The sequence below is a fragment of the Triticum dicoccoides genome, chromosome 2B (genome assembly GCF_002162155.2).
Source record: "Triticum dicoccoides isolate Atlit2015 ecotype Zavitan chromosome 2B, WEW_v2.0, whole genome shotgun sequence".
In the NCBI taxonomy this organism is placed as follows: domain Eukaryota; kingdom Viridiplantae; phylum Streptophyta; class Magnoliopsida; order Poales; family Poaceae; genus Triticum; species Triticum dicoccoides.
In genome coordinates, this window is record NC_041383.1 from 559,576,114 (window position 1) to 559,586,821 (window position 10,708).

Here is a 10,708-nt window from a genome sequence, read left to right on the forward strand (position 1 = left end):
CATTGGTACTGGTTGGTGCCACGAACCGGTACCAATGCCTTGGGCATATAATTAGCACTTGTGAAAAATTTATTTCAGTTTGTCTTCCCTGTCCGATGCCCCAGCGCTGCTCCTCGTCGCCGTTGTTGTTGCCGTCGTTGCCTCTGCCCCGCGCCCGAGCCCCTGCACGCGGACCGCCCCTGCGCGCCGGCGCCCTCGCCGCCCCTGCCATCTGACACCGTCGCCGTGCCATCCCTGCCTCCGACGCTGTCGCCGCACCGCCCCTGCCCTCGACCACGTCGTCATCGGCGCCGTGCCGCACCGGTCCCTGCCCCGCGCCCGAGCCCCTGCCCACGGCCCGCCCCCGCACGCCGGCGCCCTCGCCGCCCCCGCCGGCGCTGTCCAGCGCCGCCCCTGGTTAATTTTTATTTGGTTAATTATGTTTTTTATTAGATTTTTTTACATATTTTTAGATTTTCATATATGTATGTATGTATTTTTTAGATATATGTATTTTTTATGCATGTATGTATTTTTTACATATTTTTTGTATGTATGTATGTATGTATTTTTCATTTGTAATTAATGATGTTTTAAAGTATACATATATGCAAGTTAGATTTTTAGAAGAGTTTTATCTATATATGTTCTCTGATTTAGTACATTTTAGGTTAGTTTAATTTTTAGAAAAAATTTAAATATCTAGCTAGGAAAGGAAGAAGAAGAAAAAGAATGAGAGGAGAAAAAGGAAAATAAGAAGAGGAAGAAAGGAGAAGAAGAGGAGAGGAAGAAGAGGAGAAATAAATAAGAAGAGGAAAAAAGAAGAAAAAGAAGAGGAGAAGAAGAAAGGAATAGAGGAGAAAGAAGAAAAAAATAGAAGAAGAAGAAAGGAATAGAGGAGAAAGAAGAAGAAAAATAGATTCTATTTTTCTTCTTCTTTCTCCTCTATTCCTTTCTTCTTCTTCTTTTTTTTCTTCTTTTTTTTCTTCGATTGCTTCTCATCTATTCCTTTCTTCTTCTCCTCTTTTTATTTCTTATTTTGTCTTCTTATTTTTTATCGGGTATGTCGTTGTCGATATACCCCCTCCCGAGAACTTTAACACGAGGGGGGGGGGATACCGATATACCCCCTCCCCAATAACATTATTTTCCCATGTATATGTATGTCGCGTCGTTATCGATATAACCGCCTCCCGGATAACTTTGACATGAGGGGCGGTCGATATATATACCCCCTCTCGACCGTGATAACTTATACCACGGGAGCACCCCCCCTCGGCCCTCTCGCTTGACCAAAACTCTCGAGGACACCCAAACCCTAGAGAAAAACCGATGTTGGTCTCCTACCCCCTCCCTCCGCGCCCCTACCCGACAAACTCTCTCGAGGCCACCCAAATTTACCAAGTTAAAAGAGCGTTGTCGTCGAGGCCACCCCAAACCCTTGAAGTGTTGTGTCGAGGCCACCCCAAACCCTTGAAGCGTTATCTAGGCCACCCCAAACCCTAGACAAGCAGCATCGAGGCCACTAACATGATTCCTTATTGTGATTAGCTAGCTAGTTCTATGTTTGCCACTAATATATATCCATCCGTACCATGTTTGAATAATAATTGACATGTTGTAAATATTTGCAGAAACTATGGAGCACTCTCGAGACGAAGCAACAGAAGCGATGTTGGGGGAGATAATCGCACAAGGAAGTGATGTCATTGCGCCGTTTCTCAACGACACCAATGGTCAGGAAGGACTTGGTGAAGAAGATGGCTATGTTCATGATGGCTCTGGTGACCCATTAATGCCGGTACAAGAAGAGGGATATGTTCATGATGGCTCCGGTGACCCAATGGAGGTACAAGAAGGAGACCGTGATGACGGCTCCGGTGACCGAACCGAGTCCGGCCAGGTATATATATATTAGTTAAGCTCGTGCTGACTAGTTAATTAATGCATTCATTGTTTTCATATGTACACATATTAATTAACTCTCATCTTTCTTATTTTTTCTCTAGCCCTCCGGATCGAGCTCAACTTCGGTAAAGAAATGAGGCCCGAGGAAAAAGTTGCGCTCGGATGAAAGGTTTCAGATCACAGCAATCACGCGTGATGGCAAGCCGATTGAACCCATCCAGACAAGGGATGCATTTCATGCTCAGTGCGGGGTTCTTGTTAGGGACAAGACCCGATCAGTATCCAGCAATGGTTAAAGCCAAAGAAGGAAGACCCTAAGGTGCCGACGTCTTATGTCTCTGATATGCAGAAAGAAGATCTTTGGACAATGCTTAAGGCAAATTTCACCCTACCGCCAGAGGATGATCCAGATAAGCCAGTTAAAGAGTAATTGATCAAGTCTCATGCTCTTAAGAAGATGGCAGAACTATTCAGGAGGTGGAAGAATGAGCTGAAAACGTTTGTCGACAAAGAAGAGACACCAGAATTCACCGGCCGGTTTGAGAAGATCAGAGATCAATGGCCCACATTTGTGGCCCACAAGACATCGGAAAAGAGTAAGAAGATGTCAGCGATAAACAAGATTAATGCTTCAAAGAAGAAGCATCACCATCACATGGGGTTAGGTGGTTATCTCAAAGCCCGACCTTTGTGGGACAAGGCTGAGAATGACCTGATTGCTAAAGGGGTCGAACCAGAGACATTGAGATGGCCAGACCATTGCCAAACTTGGTTCTTCGTGGTTGGCGGAACCTTGGACCCTGTATCAAGGAAGTGCGTTTGGACGGAAGAGCAACTGTGAATACCCATCAGGAGGCTTCAGGAGTATATCGAGAAAGCGCAGGAAGAGATGTTTGTTCCAGACAGAGAGAACGACGAGCTCACAATGGCCCTCGGGAATCCTGAGCACCCTAGATGGACACGAGGCATGCCAGGCTCCCTTCCTTGGAAGGCTGGGTTTCCGGACACAGGGGGTTACAAAACCCAGGAGAGGAGGAAGAAAGTGGAGCACACCCAACTGTCGGCGCTGCATGAAAGGGTACAAGTTCTAGAGGAACAAGAAGTAGATCGCAGCAAACGACCTACCGAAGCTTCCCCTGAAGCTACCCCGCCATCTCAACAGAGAAGCAGCGTGGCTTCCACCGAGCAGACTCAGCAGCTGGAGCCTGTCTTCACGGGCTACCTCGTGGATGCTATCACAGAGTCCCAACATTGCCACCTTATGATGCGATGGATGACATTGAAAGTCAAGGCGGCTGTTGGCTCTATTATACCTAATGAACCTGGCTCAACCTACCACGGCTAGCCGATTTCAGAAGGATATGCTAGGGTGATGGTGGATAAAATAATGGACGGATTTGAGGACCTTGAGCTTGACCACCCTACGAGTGAAGGGGAGATTTGGCTAGGTTCTTCTCTAAAGACTCCATGCCTATGGCGGAAGGAGCTCATCAACCTTCCGAACTGGACGCCTCCGCCTCCTCCTCCTCCTCCGGCGAGTCAGGGCACTCCGACTCCTCCTCCGCCTCCTCCGGCGAGTGATCAGGGCACTCAGCCTCCTTTCCGGCACATGGCGGCACTCCGTCTCCTTCTCCGCCTGCGCCGGCGTGCCCGAGCAGCCAGCTGCCTCCTCCTTCTCTGCCTCGTCAACAAGGGCGAAAGAGACCCGCCGCCGCTCCGCCTCCTCCAGCGCGTCGTCCTTCTCCTCCGCCTCATAAGAAAGGAAAGACAGCCGCAGCCGCTCCGTCTGCTCCGGCATATAGCGGTACAGCCAGAGGCGGGCAATACAGATACGGTCCTTCTCTGAAGACTCCAGAGAAGTTACCATACGAGATGAGCCAGGAGGAAAATGCGAAGATCGTGCAAGCCGAAGTGACCAACTTCTTTGAAGGGGTCAAAGCAAAGAAAAATCCACCTCTGGAGGAGAAGATAGATCCAGTAAAAGCGAAGCGTCTTTGGCTGCCCTGACAAAACCACCAAAGTCCTCGGTGAAATACAACTATGAGCGCATTCTTACAAAGTCATTTATTGAAGCGGAGCGGTCGGGAAGTACTGTCAGTGCTCAAAGGTTAGCAGAACAACGAGCTAGGAAAAAGTTGCCCAGCTCAGCAAATAAGCGAACCAATCGTTGCCCCCGCTCCAGGTGTCTAGCATCGTCGCGAATCATCTGGGCGGGATGGTGTCCGGTTATAACGATCTTGGAGATTACCTGCCCGAGGATGCACATTTTGATTTCTTGGAGGTGGACGAACACAGATACGTGTACGGGAAGCCTCTCATCAAAGATGAAAAATCTCTAACAAAGATGATGCAAAGAGTCCATGATTGGTATATGAAAACCTACAGAGAGTCTGGATGGAGGAATATTTTGATGCTCAGAGTTAAAGAGGAGCATGACCTCGTTGGAATTGATCTGTTGAATGTTCCATTTGAGGAGTTCTTCGAGTTTTTCAATCTAAAGGATCTCGATAAGTTAATGATCACTTGCTACTGCCTGTAAGTAGTACTACTTCTGTCATTAAGTCTCTATATATAGGTCAGCTCTTTCATTGCATGCATTTTTAATTATTCTCACTATATTATGCAGATTGAAGATCGCTGAATTGAAGAAAAGACAAATCGGTGATATTGGGTTCATTAACACAAATCTCATAGATGCGTATATGGTTAAATTTCAGGCCAAAGATACCGAGGCCAAGCTGCTACAATCTTTTATGTTAAATCAAAACAAAGCTATAATACTCTTCCCTTACAACTTCGAGTGAGTGTTACTGTCTTGTGCATATTCGGTTTCCCTTATTAGTCGAGGTTATAGTAATTTAATTGATGAGTTATGCATGCGTGCGCACCTTCCACTATATTCTCCTAGATATTAAGCTTGAGGAGGGACTAGTAACCGTCTTAGACTCGAGACGAAAAAGATCCCAAGAAGTACGCGGACATGACTGAAATTCTAGAGAAGTAAGTTAAATCGATCATTATCGCACCATATCGGCAACTTCAATTTGTTCATTTCCTGATATCAAGTAATTATTTTCTTTGTCTGGCAGGGTTTGGAGTAAATTCACCTCAAAAACTTCGGGACTGGCGAAGAAGCTGCAATTTAGACACCCGAAAGTAAGTACTATAGTAGCATATATGTTCCACGCATCTCCTAGTGATTCAAGCGCTAGTCTCATCAATACCATTTAGCATGCTTGCTAATTATCAGTTTGATTGACCTCTATTTCTTGTAAAGTGGTTGTGGCAGGAAGAAGGGACTAATTACTGTGGATACTACATTTGTGAGTCCATCCGCCACACGACCTGTGAGCGGGGCTACTCCGAGAAACAATATGAAGTGCGTAAATAATTATATTCACAATTTTGTTTTATTTACCATCATTTGTGTTCAGTTTCATTTATTCATATATATGTATTGACCCCCTTCTTCAAATTAGATATTTCGGATGCGGGATGAACTCCTAGCACCAGATCGTATACGAGGAATTCAAGAGGAATTGGCGGCATTCTTTCTTGACCACGTGATCGCTAAAGACGAAGAATACTATGTGGACCCTGATGCATTCAATTTTAATTAGGAGATTATATTGTAAAAGATACTTATATTGTATATATGTAGCCAGTAGCGTCGGATAGATATACGAGAACTTGTTGTTCGACCAATCTCTCAGAGAAGGAGAGGTGGTCGATATAACTTCTCTTTGTATGCATCTGTTCATGACGATCTTCTATTTCCTTCATTTGCTTAACTAGCTAGCGTGTCTAGTCCTCTCTATACGTATAGTACGTAGCGTCGACCAAGCACGGAGATAAGAAAGGACACTTCTCTCTATTAATTATCTAGCTAACACAATATATGAAACACCTAAATTAACCCCCCAAAACCCCCAAACCCTCCCCCCTTTCAAAAAACAAAAAACAAAAACCCCAGCACCTGAGATGCTGACGCGTGGATGCCTATTGGTCCCGGTTGGTGCCAACAACCGGGACCAAAGGGCCTCCTACCTGGGCTCGCCGCACCGGCCACGTGGAGGCCCATCTGTCCCGGTTTATGCAAGAACCGGGACTAAAGGTTTTGGGCATTAGTACCGACACTTTAGTCCCGGTTCAAAAACTGGGACAAATGGCCCTCACGAACCGGAACAATAGGTCCTTTTTCTACTAGTGTAAGGCCTCCTTTTAATAGAGAACCGGACCAAAGCATTAACACATAGTGAATACATGAACTCCTCAAACTACGGTCATCACCGAGAAGTATCCCGATTATTGTCACTTCGGGGTTGTCGGATCATAACACATAATAGGTGACTATAGACTTGCAAGATAGGATCAAGAACACACATATATTCATGAAAACATAATAGGTTCAGATCTGAAATCATGGCACTCGGGCCCTAGTGACAAGCATTAAGCATAGGAAAGTCATAGCAACATCAATCTCAGAACATAGTGGATACTAGGGATCAAACCCTAACAAAACTAACTTGATTACATGATAAATCTCATCCAACCCATCACCGTCCAGCAAGCCTACGATGGAATTACTCACGCACGGCGGTGAGCATCATAAAATTGGTGATGGAGGATGGTTGATGATGACGATGGCGACGAATCCCCTCTCTGGAGCCCCAAACGAACTCCAGATCAGCCCTCTGAGAGAGATTAGGGCTTGGCGGCGGCTCCATATCATAAAACGCGATGAAACTTCCTCTCTGATTTTTTTTCTCCGTGAAACGGAATATGTGGAGTTGGAGTTGAGGTCAGCGGAGCTGCAGGGGGCCCATGAGACAGGGGGGCGCGCCCAGAGGGGGTGGGCGCGCCCCCCACCCTCGTGGATAGGGTGTGGGCCCCATGGTCTTCATATTTTACCAGTATTTTTTATATTTTCTGAAACTTGTCTCCGAGGATTTTCAGGTCATTCCGAGAACTTTTGTTTTCTACACATGAAACAACATCATGGTAATTCTGCTGAAAACAGGGTCAGTCCGGGTTAGTTTCATTCAAATCATGCAAGTTAGAGTCCAAAACAAGGGCAAAAGTGTTTGGAAAAGTAGATACGTTAGAGATGTATCAGGGTGCATGAGGAGCCCACAAGGGTGGGGGGTAGGGCGTGCCCTCCATCCTTGTGGCTGCCTTGTGGCTCTTCCAACTTCATCTCCAAGTCTCTTGGTTGTCTTCTTGTCCAAGAAAAATTATCGTGAAAGTTTTATTCCATTTGGACTCTGTTTGGCATTCCTTTTCTCCGAAACTCAAAAACAGGGAAAAACAGAAATTGGCACTGGGCTCTACATTAATAGGTTAGTCCCAAAAATAATATAAAATAGCATAATAATGCATATAAAACATCTAAAACAGATAATATAATAGCATGGAACAATCAAAAATTATAGATACGTTGGAGACGTATCACCGGTCACCGGATGGGATGGGGCGGGAGGTGCGGATTCGGATTGGGATAATTCCTTGTTCGGCTCCTGCCGGCCTCGACGACGGCGACACCTGAGGGTGCCATTTCTCTTCCTGGAGGTGTCGTTCGGGTCCGCCCCACCTTTTCCCACTCCACGGTTTCTAGGGTGAAAACCCTAGGGCGCTGACGACGCTCATGGCGTCGTGTCCTTCTTGAAGGCGTCGTCTAGAGAGCTAAGTGGTCATGGGCACGACTTGTGTTCTTAGGCAGCTGAAGTTGGCGTGCCTCTCTTCCTCCAGGAGGCCTCTGCTTCGGGGGAAACCCTGGATATGGGTCTCCTAGGTCGGATGATGACAGAAACTATGGTGTTGTTCTCCCTTTTGAGGGCATCGTTTTGAAGTAGGTGCTGATTGGAAGGGCTGAGAGGCAGCGCGGGGTTTCATCTTCCGCATTGATGATGGTGGGTCTCGACGGTGTGGCGTAGTGGAGGCTCAGCGTTCGATGCGGGTTGACGGACTCGCGCAGGAGGGTGACGTATCGATGGCAGAGAGGCCTAGTAAGGAGGGCGCTATGTATTTTTTGCTGAGAGTTACCCAGATGTCCTAATGAGCTAATATTTGGAGCGGACCTCGCGCACCAAATTGTCTACCATGGGGAAAAAATTGGAAATTTGAATTTTTCTAGTATTTGTTTTGAATTTCTTATTCAACACGGGTGCAGATGAGCCCAGGCTCAGAAGAGAATTTTCGCAATAAACTGCGGTTCATTAAACTATAAACTAATAGACCCAAGTCTCAATCAGGAGCCATGGTGTGTACCTCTTGCATACGCCAAAAAGCGTGAATAGAACAGAAGAGCCGACGACGTGCTCGGATGGAAGCGAATCAAAGGCATCACCGAGTGGGATGGATGGTCCACATGTTGGTTGACGCGGGGGCGTTGAACTCATGAGGTCGGCGATAGCGGGCATGCGTGCCATCAAGGTGTGCGGCCTCCACACAGTCCGGTGACGGCGAGCAAGAACGAAGGCAGGGGTTGCGTCGTTCGCGTACCCTTGATGGGGATCGAGAGGCACTGGTAGCGGGAATGGCTGGTGGCAACGACTGAGTAGGGTGTCGAAAACAGAGCATGGAGGAAAGAAAGATAGAAAAGTGGGGGAAATGAACGGCCAGCAAGGACTCGGGCAGTGTACATAGCGATTTGAAATTTGAACTGAGATTGGTTGTTGTATGGGGGAGAGGAATTGGTGGAGATTGGCAGCGGTGAGACACATCAATGGTGGACTAATCTAGCAAATTCATGAGCAATTTTATTTGCTTCCCTATTACAATGTTCAAAACTAATAAGTGGAAAATCGCATTCCATAAAATAACAATCATCAAAAACTACCGCCTTCTGTGCAAGTAGTAAGTCAAATCTTAGAGCCAATGCTTCTGTTGTGAAGGCATGTGCACACCAATCCATTCTCCAGTTCCGACCAACAATGAGCCTTCCTTTGTCGTCTCTAAGGACCGCCCCTGCTATGCCTCTAAGCATGTCCTGATCAAAAGAAGCATCGAAATTCAATTTCACATAACCCATGGGAGGTCTTATCCATCCCCCTATTCTATGTGTTGCCCTCGGGGACTGATCTTTAACATAGTTTGTCGCTATAGCATGGGCTCCCATCAAAGCTCGGAATGCATCTTGGGACTTTCCTAATGAACAAGCATCCGTCTGTCCCACTATAGATACCAAGTTGTTATAGCAATCAATTCGCGTGCATTCTAGGTACCCACTATAGATAGCTCTTGCTCTGGCATAAGAAGTAAAAACTCAAGAACTGCCTCTCCCGCACAATCGGTAGCACAAGCTTTAATAATGGCTTCATGCAATCCCAGCTACTCCCAAACCTCTTTCTCCTTCTGACCCAGAAACAACATGTGTTTTGTATAATTTGGCCCATTCGAACATGATGGGCAAGAAGGATCTCGATAGTAAGGGGGGGTGAGCTCTTTTTTTATTTAGAAAATTAACACTTGGTTGTCTTGCCTGGCCAGTTGCCGCCTAGTACGTGAAAATTGAGCGGCCCACTTGCTAGCGCGAAAGGCAAGTGGGAGACGATGGGGCATTGAAAGTGAACGGGCGACCATCAACCGAAAACTTTAGAAGTAGGAAAGATATCAACACATGTATTTAGGTTTTCGGTCAATACAATTAGAACGTGGATAGTAAACATTTGTTATGAACTAAGAAATATGATAATAATATATTTATTATTTTCTCTAGGGAATATTTCCAACAGTGAGTTGGATGCACACCCACTTAGTTTCATATAGAGAGCTTTCATACACTTATAGCTCTGGTGCGTCTGTTGCATGGTAATCCCTACTCCCCACATTAACATCGACTGTAAGGCCTCTTCATTGTATAACAATCAAGCCATGTTGATGTGAGACTTTCTTATACCTTTTGTATTCCCTTATAAACCCCAATCATTATTCTCTTTGCCATCCAAAGTGCTAAGACCTTGGCTCACGCTCAAGTATTGCGTGAAAGTTTAAAAAGCTGAAGCGAGATAAAGTACAATTCAATTGCTTCGTTTGGCACCGTGGTTATTGGCCAAGTATTGATGCATATTTTCCATGTCTATATCCTATCAAAAATAGGAGCATTCCCATTTTTGGTACAGTGCCTGAAGATTCTTTGCCTTTCTTTGAACTGATTCAGTTTTGCCTTTCATAGACTATCATTATTTGATTGGTCCATGTAGATTTAGGCAACATGAGATGAGGCAATGATATTTATTGGAATATACAATTGAAAGATCGTGGTTGTCGCCTAGAGGGGGCTGAATAGGCACTTTAAAATAATTATGGGTTATGCTTGAACAAATGTGGAACAAAACTAGCATTTAATATGTCAAGAACAAAAGCTAAAACAACTAGGCTCACCTATGTGCACCAACAACTTATGCTAAGCAAGATAAACAACTATGTGATAGCAAGATATATAACATGAAACACTATGACTATCATAAAGTAAAGTGCATAAGTAAAGGGCTCGGGTAAGAGATAACCAAGGCACATGGAGACAACGATGCATCTCGAAGTTCACACCCTTGTAGATGCCAATCTCCGTTTGGAGCGGTGTGGAGGCACAATGCTCCCCGGAATGCCACTAGGGCCACTGTAATCTCCTCACGCCCTCGCACAATGCAAGATGCCATGATTCTAGTAAGGGACCCTTGAGGGAGGTCAGCAAACCCATACAAATGGCAACCATTGGGGGCAATCACTGAACCCGTACACTTTGGCAACCCTTGGGGGCGGTCATCAGAACCCATACAAATCGCTCGGGGCAATCTCCACAGCTTAATTGGAGACCCCGAAG